The sequence below is a fragment of the Panicum virgatum genome, chromosome 2N (genome assembly GCF_016808335.1).
Source record: "Panicum virgatum strain AP13 chromosome 2N, P.virgatum_v5, whole genome shotgun sequence".
Classification (NCBI taxonomy): domain Eukaryota; kingdom Viridiplantae; phylum Streptophyta; class Magnoliopsida; order Poales; family Poaceae; genus Panicum; species Panicum virgatum.
Genome location: NC_053146.1, coordinates 53,092,849 through 53,107,776, shown reverse-complemented (window position 1 = coordinate 53,107,776; position 14,928 = coordinate 53,092,849). Strand labels below are relative to the sequence as shown.

Here is a 14,928-nt window from a genome sequence, read left to right as displayed (position 1 = left end):
CTTCTATATTCGAGGTTCCTAGATTTTTATACGACTTCAGGCAACATTTTTGTAAAACCAACTAGCATAAGTAAACTGGTACTTTTATTATTTGTGATTTATAAAACCGACTAGTAGAACAAGTCTGCAAGGGCAATATTGTCCGGTAAGAAAATGCATGCAACCCGGGGCCAAGAGATAGGCGACCAGGTGGGGCCAGTCTTGCCTCTTGCCTGAGGAATCCGTTCAGCTTTTGCAGAGGCTAGAGAGCAGAGGTTGCGGTTTCTGTTGGAGAGGTTAATTACTACTAAAGAATATTTCCATAATTGTTTTCTGGAAAATACGTACTCCTAAGCTCTTACTGCTGAATAACGCAGGGTAAGGAAAAGGGTTACAGACAACTGTGGAGATGAGGCCGGTTAGTTCACGCTGATCCCCTGGCAGTTCTCCAAGTGAACAGCCTGCAGATGAAAACACACAAGCAGAGCACAGCACAGCGCGGTGAGTAGCAGTTGCTGCTCCGAAAGTTTGCGAACGGCGCGCGCAAGCTCACCTTGGGAGCGCGCGCACAAGCGACTGCTGCCCTCTGACGGGTGCGCGGGCAGAACGCGCAGTGGGACGCGGACGGACGGGCGCGCGCGCACACGTCAGCGCTACTGCAGCCGCTCCATCGTGTCAGAACGGTGGTTTTTGTGACATTTTGTCCACAGTTGATTTATTCTTTTTACTCACACGACCGGTGCATGTGTGTGTGTGTTTTAAATAACTTCCCCTGCATCAACGTGTGATGAGAGCACTCCCAGTACAGTATGCTTAAAATTACAACTTACCATGTGGGGGTAAGGTCTCATAAGAGATAAAAGCATTGGCGAGTATAGTTTACAAGTAATCATCCCCAGTGTGTTTCGCCTCTGATACCATTCTATAACGTCCCGCCTCCCCGAGGCCGGGCCCGCTTACATCTAGCTGCTTTCTAGGACATAGACTGTCCTCACAGACCAACACCAGTCTTTTCTGCACACTTTGTCCTCACTCGTGCGCACCCGGGAAGTTCTTCGAACTTCCCGGTCGGTCACCCATCCTCAAATTTCCCCGGGCCAAGCACGCTTAACCTCGGAGTTCTTTGGAGACCGGCTTCCGGAAAAGAAGTTGCAACTTATTGGTATGAGTATCCTATTAATCCTATTAAGCCCTGGGCCGGGGTGTCTAGCGCATGTATCAATATTAAAAAATGTTATCGTATACTATATTGTATAATATATTTAAAGCAACATCTTGTTGATGTATTGAATGAAATGTAAAAGTTACAGTAGATCGATGTAGTAGTTTAAAGTCTGAGAGCGCGCTAGATGTACAGAAAGTTTTTTTAGGATTTCATTTATTATGTTAGTAGATATAGTTAATGTATTGTTTTACATTAATTATTAATTTTGGTTGGAAAAAAGATAAGAATAGCAATCAATGGATGATTCAATTATATATTTTGCGAGTTTCCGAAGTGAAAGCAAAATCCAATAAGTAGTAGAGCTACCACATGTGAACGTAGTATATGAAATTTGGTTATTATTTTCATACGTAGAAAATAGTTAAATATATTTTGTGGTGGGATTCAACTGAATACTATGTGAGTACCAATTGAATAATGTGAGTACCAATTGAATAATACGCGGGTTGCACGTGGGCCCTGCATAAACAGTACATGTAGGAATTTATTTTTTTATGTTAGTAGGTATAGTTGATGGATTGACTTACACTAATTATTAATTTTGGATGATTCAATTATATTTTGTAAGTTTACAAAGTGGAAACAAAATCTAGTATACATAATCTTGTTATTATTTTCGTCGTATATAGAAAATAATTAAATATACTTTTTGCGTAGGTCCCAATTAATAGTATGTTGGTCCCACGTGGGACTCACGTACTATTCATGCGGGTCCACATGGGTCCCATCTAAATAGTAAGCGGGTCCCATGTGGGTCCCATCTAAATATTACACAAATCCCATGTGGACCCTGCATGAACAGTGTGTGGTCCCACGTGGGGCCACAACTCACAAGCATGCTCCAAATCTTGGCACATTAGTATAGTATATATATAAGTTTACAAAGTGGAAACAAAATCTAGTATACATAATTTTGTTATTATTTTCGTCGTATATAGAAAATAATTAAATATACTTTTTGCGTAGGTCCCAATTAATAGTATGTTGGTCCCACGTGGGACTCACGTACTATTCATGCGGGTCCACATGGGTCCCATCTAAATAGTAAGCGGGTCCCATGTGGGTCCCATCTAAATATTACACAAATCCCATGTGGACCCTGCATGAACAGTGTGTGGTCCCACGTGGGGCCACAACTCACAAGCATGCTCCAAATCTTGGCACATTAGTATAGTATATATATTATTGCTCCCTTCCTAGGTCTTACATGTATCTCTCAAACTATCCTAGGTCTTACATGTATCTCTCAAACTATCTCAAATCATAGGTATTGTAGTGAATTGGTGTAAAACTTAATTGAAATACACTTCAACCTACGTCAACACATGTGGATTGAATCGAATATATGAATAGCCTTGTTTGGATGCACATATATGTACCTCAAACCACATGGGTTGGAGTAGACCTTAGTTTTAATACACTCCAACCGACTTCAACATGTGTGGATTAAACAAATACATGAACATCCAAACATGCCCTTAAGAGAACCAATGTCTATGGTGAGTATACGAGGTATTTGGTTGACGGCCACCGGCCACCACGCCACAATTACGGATCGCCATGGGATTCAAGGCATTTGTTTGTTTCGTTCTTTTAAATGAGGCCACCCTTTTCTTTTCTCCGCACAAACCTCACCGCACTCTGTGGTGCACAAAAACTCCGTCGCCACCACAACTAGCCTAACTTTAGTATGGTTTTCCTTGGCTGGAAGCCAAACAATCCCTAATAATATTTATGATACCAAATAAGTATTATTGGTTTCTTTATTAATTATATTTTTAGAGTGTACCTATTTGATATCATAAATCTTTGCAATTTTTTCTGTAATTTTTGTCAAACTTCCGACGCTTTGATTTTTCAAGAAAGTTGAAATAACTTATGAATTATGGTTTGGGATGGAAAGAATAGTTAATAGGGTCACCTCTTCAAGATCATGGGCCGCCGCCAGCTTTGCGCCGAAAAGAAAGGCTTGAGCTTCTGCCTCCAAGTGATCCGAAGCTTTTGGAATAGCCACTTGAAAAATAAAAGCATGTAAGAGGCTTCTAGGAGATTGAGTTCGAATGAAAACAATAATTCTTGTCTTGCTACTTGGATTAGTGCCTAGAATGGCCACCGAGGCATCACAGGAAAAATTATACATTGTTTGCAAATTAGACCCGTAGGGATAATCTGTAAAATCTTGTGTTGGAGGATTTAAATCAGAGTCAACCTCGGCTGCCAAAGAGTAGGTACCGTTTCTAGCGTTCAAAATACACCACAAAATAGAAACAAACAAATCTGCAGTAGCTTGAGATGTTCATAACGACCTGTTTCAGTTGACAGGTGCATGGGCCGAAGAAGCCTCCTCAATTCGCAAAACGGCCCAACGATTCTCTGTGGACTGTGCCCCACTCCATCTAAGAAACTGTTATCACGGGTCCAGTACGGCAACTTGACTCCGTGCGACGAGGCATCATGGCAGGCGTGGTGTGGTTTCTTTCGTCACCGGTGCCCGTAATTCTCATACTCCACTGTAATTAGGGATTTATTAGGGTGGCGTTTGTTTCTTGCTAAAGAAGACTTGTCTCGTGTTAGGCGCCGTGGCAGCTCCACCTAGGTCCTTCTCTTCTGACCACGATGACAATGATCACATAAAGTGAAATCCATTCTCTTCATCGATTTAGTTTCTCGTAGGTTTTTTTTTCCCAAATTCGATACGGTTTCCTAAAGCATTGATTTAGTTTCTTGTAGTTTTTTTCCCTATTCAACTAAGATTCAACTTTCGGTGGCATTGGTATAGTTTTTATAGTTTTTCTTTTTTCAAGGAGGACTTGGTTCCCGGCGACATTGATTTAGCTTCTTGTAGGTTCGATTTCCTCCGGTGTCGACAAGGTGGTGGCAACAATAGTGTAGAATAAGTTTTTTGTGCCTCGATGATATTTGATCATACATCGGCAAAGGGCTAGTAAGTAAGTTGTTTACTCTTTGAATTTTGGCAGTTTATATGTTTGTGGTGAGAAACACCTCCATCCCAAATTATAAGTCGTTTAACTTTTTTATCCTAAATTTTCACTTGTTTTATTCAAAAAATTTATGCAAACATAGTCAAATTTATATAATTCTTGAAGAACATTTATTAATAAAGCTAGGCACGATAAAAGAAGTGTCATTTCACATAAATTTTTAAATAAGACGAGTGGTCAAACAGTCAAACTTAATGCCAAAAAAAGTCAAACAACTTATAATTTAGGATGGAGGACCTCCATTTCATCAAATTGTAAGTCACTTTGACTTTTTTGTTACATCCATTTTGCTATGTATCTAGATATAATAATATGTCTAGATGCATAGCAAAAAGAATGAACTAAAAAAGTCAAAACAAATTATAATTTGAAATGGAGGGAGTAATTGGTTTTGATGTGGTGATTTGACATCTTCATTTTAGTCGGTTATGCAGTAAGGTCCATGTTTCTCCGACACTATTTTAATGGCGAAGATCAATAGTGAGCATGTACTACTAGGAAGGCAGGCGCGCTAACGCCGCGCCTGTAGAGCAGTCGTGCATGCCAGTATGGATTTTGTTGCACTAATCATGCATTTACATAGTTTCATATCTGCACAATCATTTTTAAAGGTTGTAACAACATCATGGGTTGAAGACATGGAGGAGCAACATCATCATCATACAACACGATACTTGTGTATCTTAGCAAAGAACACAAATTGTTATTTATTAGAATGGCCCTATGTAGCTGAATGTCCATAAGAAAGGGTAATTGAAGATTGTACATGTAGTATGTTGTTGATCATGTGAGTGATCCAGGCATAGTTCTCCTGCACATATTACTCAGGGAGTCAGGATCAAGGTTACTATACTTTTTATAACATGGAATCCCAATTGGACAAAAAAATTACTAAGACAAAAGATTCAGGCATAGGTCATTGTTCAGTGAAACCGAAGGAAGTACTATGCTAAAAGATAGAAATCTACGGAACTGGCTCCTTCCATCACCCCTAATATGGCACCAAAGGTCATAGTTATCTTGTGTTGAGCCCCAGCTAACCAGTTCATGGACAGAAGTCTAGCCAAAAGGGAAAACAAAATACAGCTTAAGATTCTCAGGGAGTAATATAAAACTGCAAACTGATCATTTTCAAATGCTTGCTAACTGGACATGATAAGAAACAATGAAGGTATCGCAGAGTCCATAGGGAATTTGAAATTCTGCACACGCATTGAGAGTTAGTGTCACTGCTTGGCAAATAAATTTAGATCATGAATGCAAGAATATAAATTATATACCTCTAGCTCAGTTGGCTAAAGTATGAGGAAATCTGCAAAATAGAACACGGGATTTGTGTAAAATTTGAAGACGACCAAAAATGCTAATTGAATTGCAGCTTTTACAAAAATAGCCTGGTCTATTACTGAACAGAAATGAATGACTAAGCTAATTATTGACATTGATTGAATAATCTAACAGATTGTGCAAATTCAAAGCTACCTCCTTGTATCAGGGCAATTTTTACAATGGATTTTGTTTATTGAAGGGTGAGAACAATATTTCAGAAAAAAATCACTCTTTTGTACTTTTTACAATGTAGCTAAAATCCCAAATCGGCAAAAGATTCTTACCAGACAACAGATCCAGGTGTAGGTGATTATTCAGTGAAACCCAAGGAAGAAGCATGTTAGAAGAGAGAAAAGTTAAATGACGGCATTGGATGTTGGATCCTTCCCTCACCACATGGCACCAAAGGCCACACTTCATTTGTGTTGAGCCCCATCTAACCAAGATCATGGCTAGAGGTTTTAGTCTAGAAAAAAAAACAAATACAGCTTGACATTTTCACGGCTTTTCAAACTGAATTTCAGCATTTTCATATGGCCTTGTAACTGGTCATAATAATAAAACCCAAGGCTATAACAGAGTCCATGGTCAGTTTGAAATTCTTAGTATCACTGCTTGGCAAAGAAATCCAAAGCAGGAATGTAACATTATAGATCATATACCTCTATCTCAGTTTGTCAACCCATGAGCAAATCTGCAAAATGGAACACAAACATTTTGTGTAAAATTTAAAGCCAACCAAGAAGACTAATTGAATCTGCAGCTTTTACCAAAATAGCTTGCCCTATTGCTGAACAGAACTTGGAGGACTAAGCTACTGATTACTGATATCGAATAATTTAAAAGATTATGCAAATTCTAAATTTGAAGCTACTTTTTATATCATGGCAATTTTTGTAATGGATTTTTTTATTAAATGATGAGAATAACCTTAAAAAATACTTTAGACTACTACAAACAGATCTTGAGATTTGAAGAAAGGCAATCCTGGTTAAGAAGAACATTAACTGACGAAAAGGAAAAAAATGTCTCTGGAAATCGATAGGCTTTAACTAATGTTGAAGGCCCGCAAGGACATCCTGGCAACTAATCTCTCTAGCGAAGCATTAACCTTTGCTAGAAATAGAAGACACCTGGAAATAGAGAAATCAAAATAAACATAATAACAACATAAAATAAAAGATAGGAAGTGCAGTAAGAATAAATATTAGTGTAACACAGTGATCACATGATTCTTAGTCAGCTAAGATCACAAATGGCTAATTTATCTTCATCGAAGGTAATTACACATGTACTGTAAACCATAGGAGTACATAACATGGGTTGAGGGGAAACACCTTAGAGGTTCCCTTAAAGAAATAGACACAAAGCAAAATGGATACATTTTTTTCTTTTATGTACAATTAAGAGGCGGGGAGGAAATATAATAACAAATTTTCATACCAACTTTTTCACATCAATCGTATCACTCTTGGTTGCCAGTTTACTTTCCTTACCACTAACATAATATTGTCAATGCCTAACTTTTTTTCATCACAAAATAAGAAAACTTTGAGGCCTATGTGTACGGAAGGAAACAGAGCACCCTCATGCCATGAGCTACATTAAAAAAATTTAGTCTGATAAATTGAATAAATGAGAGCATGTTGAAACTACATGTACGTAACCAACCAGTACCAATTTCAGTACATCTTCAATCTTAATGTAAGGTATTTGCCTTAAAAATTCAGATAAAGAAGATACCATGGTAGATCGTTTCATGTGTATGTAATTGCTAAATAATCTCCTTGCAGGTTATTAGTAAATCTCCTCTTTTCAGACCTAGCAGAAATACTCTCAGATTTCTCCAACATACAACAGCTTAAAGTGATCAGATATGTTATAATCTGTAAGTCAAAGAGGTTAGAAGGTTTACCTACATGCTATAGGCTAAATCCAATGTAGTGGAACGAACTGGAATTAGAGTAGCACAGTATAAACATTGCAACTCCCGTAATGCCAAAGATGCATTTTGTTTTAGTATCTTTAGATTCATCAGAAGATAACTGCAAAATAAAATGGCTAGTGATTATCCAGCTTACCAAAGACAGAAACAGAGATTAGTTGCAATTAACAGAGAGAAGTATACATGTAGTGCTGATATGGACTCGTCACCTGCGCAACTGATGATGGCGACGACGCACTCAAGGAAGACTGAGAGCCTGCATCCGGCAGCGAAGCACCTTAATTAAGATAGATGCGAGGCCGTGGCTGCAGGAGGATAAAGAGGAGAGGCAGCCGTCCAAGGTTGCGTAGGGAGGATGGCGAACGGGACCGACATATGAGCGAGAGGAAGAGGCACAGGATTGCATCCGACTATCCGAGCGAGGGACTGTGAGCTAACCTCCATGCGTTGATGGAGCCCCTTGCAGCTCCTTTATCCACCCACCTCCATGGTAAGTGGCGAAGCCAGGTCACGAAAAGACCTGCGGGGGGGGGGGGGGGGGGGGGGGGGAGGAGGCCTGCAGGTGACCGCGGCGACGGCCGGCGGGGGGTGGCGCACGCCGCACACCGCGCGGGAACCACCGGTGGCCAGCGCGGCCGGCGGGTACCCAGGGCCGAGGCGGTGGCCGGTGGAGGCCGGAGGCCGGCTGCAGCCCTGCAGGTCCCCGCGGCGGCGGGCGGCGCCGAGCGCGCGGATCCGCCGGCGGCCGACTGCCGAGGGCCCGGAGCGGTTGAGGGGGGGAGGGGCGGGGCTCCGCGATGCGGGGGAAGGACGGGGCCGACGGCGCCAGCGGCTCGATGCTGGGTGGATGCAGTTTGGCGTTTGCGTTGCGCTGGTTGGAAGAGGAAGAAGACCCTGCGCGTGGCACTGGGCCGGAGGAACCTCCAGGCCAGGCGGCCCACGAGGCCCACGCTCGCCCAGTCGCCCCTAATCTCATGCCTGGCCGACGCCGTTGTCCTTCTCGCCGAGGGCACCGCCGTGCTGCCATTAGCCCTCGCCGGACTTGAGCGAACTGCGATATGATGTGGAGCTCGCCCACAGGAACCTAGGGCGGCCGTCCTAGGTCGCCCTAGTGCTGATGTTTGCTGTTGTCGTGCGTTCCCCGCCGGCAACGAATCCGCCGCCTCCACTATGGGCACAACATTGTGCCCTTCTTCACGGCCAACGGGGGAGGAGGATCGGCTTAGAGGAGGCTGCCGACGGCGCTGCGATACGGAGGAGGCGACAGCGTGCGAGGCGACGACCACGAGGTGAGGCAAGGCGCGATGAAGCTGGAGGAGACGATTGGGTCTGCGGGCAACAACGACGCTCAGGTCCCCGCGTGGGCCTCCTTTATTTCTGCTGCATATAGCGGCGTAGGGTGGACGCGAACGGCCGGAGGCTGCCGCGTGGCGAGACTCTCCACGACTTGCACAGTACGCAGCACGATAGGACTGGCCAAACAGCTAGAGGCTCCCGAAGGGCTTCATTTGGTTCAGCGATGTAGATTTACATATATGCCTTTGGGTTTCCTCACGCCGATATTGTTGATAATGCAAAAGCACAAGCCATCAATTTATTCCTGCCAAACACTAAGATCTAGTATATTTAAAAGTTGATTTCGATTTCATTCTAAATTCCATTTAATTCTCCTCGTTAGCAAAGGAGAAAATGTACTATGATAATCTAGCAATTAAACAAAATGGTCATTGCAGATTACAGCATTCCTAGATCATAACAAAACAGTAGCATGACTAACTACTAACAAGCTTGGTCACCATTGTTCCTACAGAAAAAAGAAAGAAAGTAAGAACATCCCCCACCCCAAAGAATTCAGTAAGACCGTACGTGGAGCAGCAAATCTTCTCCAAAATCACTTTCGAACCAAAGACCAAAAAATAGAAAGATCGGGAGTGAGACAGGGAGTGTCAAGCCCGTACCTCTACACTCGAACACCTTCCCCGCGGTCGTCATGGCACGAGGGGGCGGTGGCGCGAGGGTGAGGCAAAATCAGCACCTAGGACTGGAGTCTCCAGGTGGGAAGGGCAGGCAATGTCAGGTAACTCTCCAAATACCAATGGGCAACGTCAATAAAAAAGGAACTAAATAATCTAGTTGCCAGGAGTATGAACTGAGAAATAAAATCATATATGAAGTATTCAAATTAATTCTCTATTCAATTCATTTACATCCTGCATGTTCCTTGGCATGCCATTGAGATGGTGAAAATCTAGCCAAAGCTGACAGGTAATGCATGCCGCCTATGCTAATTATCAATTTATTAGCAGAAGCTAATCTCGTGTGTGCCGCTAAAAACTTTGAGCGCTACATGGCTGCAGATGCGGTGAAGGCATGTTGCACCAAGTACCTTGTAGAAAAAAAAAATCAAACATGCACGGCATCATGCAAGGATTTTTTTTCAAAAAAAAAAACAAATCTTGCACCCTCCACGAAACTTGGCATCCACCTTCCACAGTTCCCTCACCATGGGGATAGACAAGGATGGGGGACACCAAAGGTCAGGGGAGACAGGGAAAGGCCATGCATGCTACCGCCAGGATCCTCTGTCGGCACTCGGCACGACTAATAAGATTAGACAGGCTCAGGCTAATAAGATTAGCAAGCTCAGGACTCAATGATTCAATGGCAAGATAGGAAAGCAATGCACCACAGTCACTTGGTGTTTGCTTAATCGCTATATCTGCATTGCTTAACTCTGAGCGTACAGGGCTAGCCACCGTCCCGGTGACTGGATGAAAAATGGACAAACATTAGTAATTTGCCGTTGAACTCAAGACAAGGTTAAATGCAGTAAATTAAGAAACATGGATTAATCTAGGAAGTGTATACGGTTATGTTCCACAGGATGAGCAGCATTTCTCTAGCAGTTCCAGTATAGCTCAAGCAAAAAGGCTATGTAAGAAATAGCACTTTGCATTTACCTTATTGATCACTACAAGAGATTTGACTATCCTTGATGATCCATTATCGTCACTGAAAATATGGGTTTTCATCACAAAAGCGTAATAGTGACATTTATACTGCGTCACAAGGATCGTCATAGAACCACCGTCAGAAAATGTCATTGGTGACGTTCTTTACGAAATCGTCACAGAATGGAACTAGTTTATGACGATTCACTAACATCATAGAAACATATGTTCTATGACGATTACATTATCATCACTAAATTTATACATTCTATGACGATATTTTTTGTCATCCAATATGGGCCAAAACATCACAAACCCTCTGCACGCATGGCCATTCTGTGACAAAAAAGATCTCCACAGTGCCATAAAAGGTTATTCAAAATACATATGGATGACAAATAAAAACCACGCAAAACAATAAATACATATAATTATCCTAGAATTGCTTTATTTATACAACACGTGCCGTTACAACCATTTCATAAAACATCACTTGGTCACACAAGTATTTTCAACCACCATATACATATAAATATACATAAAAGAACAGAATGTGAACAAATGGTGTGCAGAGTGTGCAGCTAAGACCCTGGAGAATGCTGACCATTCAGATGTCGACACTATGCATGATTTGATACAGATAAGTTTAACTCAGCTTTTGTAACATGAAACCAATAATGAGAGCAAAATATACCAAAATAACACAATTAAAAGGTGTAAATGGATTCAAGGAGGGAGATGTAGAAATACCTTGAGCTTGGAAATAAGTCCACGATACTCGATAAAATAACTGAATGCAATCAGCTGCAGGGAAGTTTCATTCCATAATTTTTTAAAGAATTGTTACATCCCATAGTTCAAACCTTGCAGAGAAGCAAGAAACTTACTTAGTGTTACTAGCAATGGAAATAAGCAATTATTCCAAACACTTGCTAGCTGCTGCACAATACCATATAACAAGATGGATTTTCACATGGAGAACGTAACAGTATTTCATTTTCACATGGAGAACATAACATTATTCATTATGGTGGTAAACCAATACTATCATTGTTCAACAAGGGACATGTGTCTGCAGCTAGTCTATAATTTGATGAGCGGATAAAAAGAAACCATTAGGTCGTCCAAGTTTAGCCTAAACAAGAGTGTTTCAGGCCTTTTATCGAACACCTTCAGTGCAAATTGCCCAATACTACTGCTCTTGCATTGGTAGCAAACAATGGCACAATACTACAATGCTGAAGCTCGCCAGCCTCACAAACATATACTAGTTGACGCAGCAATAGTGTAAATTAGCCATCGTATTGAGAAATGAAGCAAGGAAGGTAAGCTCAGCTCTATCCAAGATAACAATGGATTAGCAGCCACAGTAAACACAAAAAAGAGAGCGGCTTCTTCAGCGCATTTGCACTCACTTGCTTCCGCTGAAGAGCACCAGATGCTGGAGCCCCCTTTCGCAGATGCTACCTGACGACGTGCCGCTCTCTCAAATGCTCACCTGCTCGCCTTGAGAGGACTGCCGCACGGCCGGAAGCAGCATCACGCTCGCCCGGCACCTAACCAGCCCACCGCAGGGGCCGTCGCCGCAGGCCCAAGCCAGTCGGCGGCCCGGGTGCTGCCGCTGCTCTTGCAGATGCCGCCGCCGCTGCCGAGATCCTCCGCTCGCCTACCCCACCGGCACCGGCGCTGCAGCCCGCTCGGACTTGACCGGCGAGGTGGGGGTCGGCAAGAGCAGCCGCGCCATGAATCCTGAGCAGAGGAATAGGGTGGATCTCGTGACGGGTGGATCTGGGAGGAGTAGTGGGTGGATCTGGAGGGGAGGAGAGAGGAGGTGTGAGCAGTGGGTAGGTTTTCGCCAGTAGCTGGCAAGAGATATTTATTCCGAGCATGGAGCATCCTGGTCGTCCAATTTAATCTGATGGTAACAATATGCCCTTCGTTGTGGGCTGATCGTGGGCTGAAGTAGTTAGATGGGTCTATTTCATTCCTTTTCTATATATTTTTTCATTTTATTTCACCGTTTTTGAAGTAACATACAAAAATAATTAATTCAATTGTCTTCTAGAATTATTAAATAACAATTAAAATAATATCTAAATTGGATCAAAAAATTCTACAAATTGACATAATATCATATTTTTTTTGTCCAAATTGCAAACTAATCATTCCTGATACACCGGTTCCCCATTTCAAAGGTATCAAAATATAACAACAATTAACTTCATATTCCATTCCAAGTGTACAAAACCATAAAATAGCTATAGCTTGACATGCAGTTCTAAATATTTGCAGCAATTTTTACTACCATACAAACTTCCGCTCGACACCCAAGCGCCCCTAGCGCGGCGGGCGCTCTGGCCAGCTCGACGCGGCCGGCGTTCAGCAACCTTTGCCAAGCACGTCATCGCAGTTGGCCAAGCACGCCGTCGCCACTCGCCAGGGCTGGTACCCTGCTCCCTGAGCACAAGGTTCGGGCGACCTGATGGGCCAGTCCAAATACATATTGGGCATATTCATAGTTTTGTACCCTTTTTTTTTTGACAAAAACACATTGGTCATAAATTAATCGTCATAAATGATTAGCTTTTCCATGACAAATATTTAAAATGGTCACAAATTATTGAATCTTTTATGACGATAAATTCCTGTTCGTCACAAATTATTGATAGCCTCAACTTTTTGACGAAAATACTAAAATCGTCACAGAATAGCCGTTATTCTATGACATTTCTAACATCTATCATAATAATTTTCGTCACGGATACCTACTTTTCTTGTAGTGGATGTACATCTAGACCAAATTGGTCAGATCAGTCCACGGTTTGTAGTCACAACAGAAGGTTCCCTTCAGGATCCTATTGTTCAGAAGTTCATTGGGTAAACTAGTATATCAACCCGTGCTTCCGCACGGGCTAATTAGAACTAATATAAGAATGATGTCAATAATTATAATTATCTATCTCATGCCCTTTTCATTTATTAAATATTGTAACACATACTCTAAAATATATATTTATCATTATCTAGTTACAATAGATTTCATTTTGTGCACCTTCATATGTATTCAATATATGTTTAGTTGAATTATTTGTTTGTAAATTGATATTCTTATCTCTTCCATCAAACATGAATATATGGCGACATATATCGTGGGTAGTATTTTTATACAAAAAATATATTAATGATGATAGAAATGGTAATTTAGATTTTTTATGGCGCGCTTTAATATATTATTATAATTATATAATTTAGATTTAAATTTATGATTTATTTAACTTGTAATAATTATGACATAATCGGATAATTTATATGCAAATTTAGGGGGCATTTATATTATTTTTATAATGGCATATGTGGATAATTTACACAAAGATTAGTGGGTAATTTAGATACATATTTAGGGGGTTATTTTATTCTATTTTTATAATGGCAGAGGTGGGTTATTTATTAGAAAAGATAATAGATCCAATGGTTATTATAATTAGAATTGTTGGATTCATGGCCGGATGTTTCTGATTTTTGTGAGAATTTATAGAATTTCTCTATTTTTTTAAAGTGTCCACCTAAGATCTTAGGTGACTTTATGTGAAGACTCCAAAGAAACCTCCAATTAGTAATAGTAAGATCTTGAATTCATCATCCTTCAGTGGCACACCCACCAGCATAGCACCCCCACCCCCCACCTAGTCCAACCCTGGATTTAGAACAGAGCTGTTAAAATTAAGTCTAAATAGCAGACTTCAAATGAAAGAAAGAAAGCACATCTTTATTCAGGTTTACATCAGGAGCATCATCAAATGCTTGGATCACAGAGCATTGGTGTTACATGCACTCCACACTGTGGTCAACCCCACCATTGTCATCTCAGCAAGTACGTAACTCATCAGGAAATTGGATGGTATGGTTAAGAACACAATGCACATTTGATAAATCCAAGTTTATATCTTATAAACACTAAAAAGGATATCTTTTACTATTGCTACAATGTGTAACAGGCCTAAGCTTAGATGAAAATAGCTTATATGCATCCAAAACAGTAAAACTGGTGTTCAAAATGATTAAATCATTGATCAGCCTGTAGAACATGCACAATGTATCTCTTTTTTTTCCTATAGATAATTGAAATTTCACATCATATCTTTGAGCAGAAGTATCCTGCACTGCTGAGATGTGAATTTCCTCTGCACTTCTCATTTCTTGTTCTACATATCAGGACCATTAACCAGATCCCTGTTCAGGCATGTTGAAGAATGCAGATACCAACTGTACCTGAAATATTGCTTGGTCTTGTTCTTGTTTTTCTGGCAAGGCCCGTCTCTTCAGACATTTATTGTTCCAACTATCAACCTAAAAGTTAAAGGCGCAAATATTTTCTAATATCTGTTGGTCCAGGAAACACATAAAGATCTGAAGAGAGCATCAAGCATTAAGAAAACAATGCATGCAAACACATTTTACTGCTTGCACATGAACACATTAATGGGACTAGCCTTTCCT

The 14,928-nt window shown here is 41.1% G+C and overlaps 1 long non-coding RNA gene across 15 annotated transcripts; it reads right to left on the bottom strand.

The window, feature by feature from the left end:
- Nucleotides 1–4,759: 4,759 nt before the first annotated feature.
- LOC120661229 lies at nt 4,760–8,019 on the bottom strand. 15 transcript variants are annotated; one of them, XR_005669841.1, is made up of 7 exons: nt 7,919–8,019; nt 7,664–7,736; nt 7,279–7,580; nt 6,544–6,668; nt 6,198–6,229; nt 5,487–6,001; nt 4,760–5,408 (listed from the first exon to the last, which is right to left on the bottom strand). It is a non-coding gene; the product is annotated as an uncharacterized LOC120661229 (long non-coding RNA). The 15 variants fall into 15 exon arrangements; XR_005669843.1 differs by having other exon boundaries at nt 5,487–5,971; XR_005669831.1 differs by having other exon boundaries at nt 5,487–6,668; nt 7,279–7,356; nt 7,451–7,580; nt 7,664–7,785.
- Nucleotides 8,020–14,928: the final 6,909 nt, after the last annotated feature.